The following is a 762-nucleotide window of genomic DNA, read 5'->3' on the forward strand; positions in this document are numbered from 1 at the left end:
ACGAAACCGAGGAAGAAGAGGAGGCAACGTACGAACAAGAAACCGAATCGGAGGAAGAGTTAGCATTCACTATGGCTAACATTGATGAAATTCCCATGGGAGAATGGAAGAAGAGGATGCGCGACGACCATGGCCCGGGACTTGTGCAACCCGCAATTCCCGCAACTGCCACCTTCGAGCTAAAAGGTCATATCCTAGCTTCACTCAAGGAAATACCTTTCTATGGGAAGGATCATGAAGATGCCTACAAACATTTGGATGAAGTAAATGATGTAGCTGATTACTTCAACATTCCAAATGTAACCCGCGAAACTCAACTACTTCGGATGCTTCCGGTAACCTTCAAGGGTGCTGCTAAAGACTGGCTCAAATCACTTCCCCCCGGGTCAATCACTACTTGGGCCAGAATGAAGGAAGAATTTATTGATCACTTTTGCCCACCATCCAAGATAGCCAAACTCAAGAAGGCATTGCAAACTTTGAGCAACAAGCTGGAGAGTCATTATATGAAGCATGGGAGAGGTACAAAAGTCTGCTACAAAATTGCCCACACCATGATCTAAACAGCCAGCAAGAAGTTTCCATCTTTTATGATGGAGTCAATGTCACGACCCGGCAGTTGCTAGACTCACAAGGCTCACTTACAAAGAAGCCACCCCCGGTGATTAAAGAATTGATTGAAGAATTCTCTAAACACTCTAGAGAATACCACAACCCAAGGAATGATGTCATGAGGGGAGCCGCATACGCTGCTACTGAAGA

At 45.5% G+C, this 762-nt stretch overlaps 1 non-coding gene across 1 annotated transcript; it reads right to left on the bottom strand.

Annotated features, from left to right (window-relative positions):
- Window positions 1-455: 455 nt before the first annotated feature.
- Window positions 456-561, bottom strand: LOC145044518 (small nucleolar RNA R71). The gene has a single exon (XR_013681465.1). It is a non-coding gene; the product is annotated as a small nucleolar RNA R71 (small nucleolar RNA).
- Window positions 562-762: the final 201 nt, after the last annotated feature.

Source organism: Lactuca saligna, chromosome 4 (genome assembly GCF_052625555.1).
Source record: "Lactuca saligna cultivar CGN05327 chromosome 4, ASM5262555v1, whole genome shotgun sequence".
NCBI classification, from domain to species: Eukaryota; Viridiplantae; Streptophyta; class Magnoliopsida; order Asterales; family Asteraceae; genus Lactuca; species Lactuca saligna.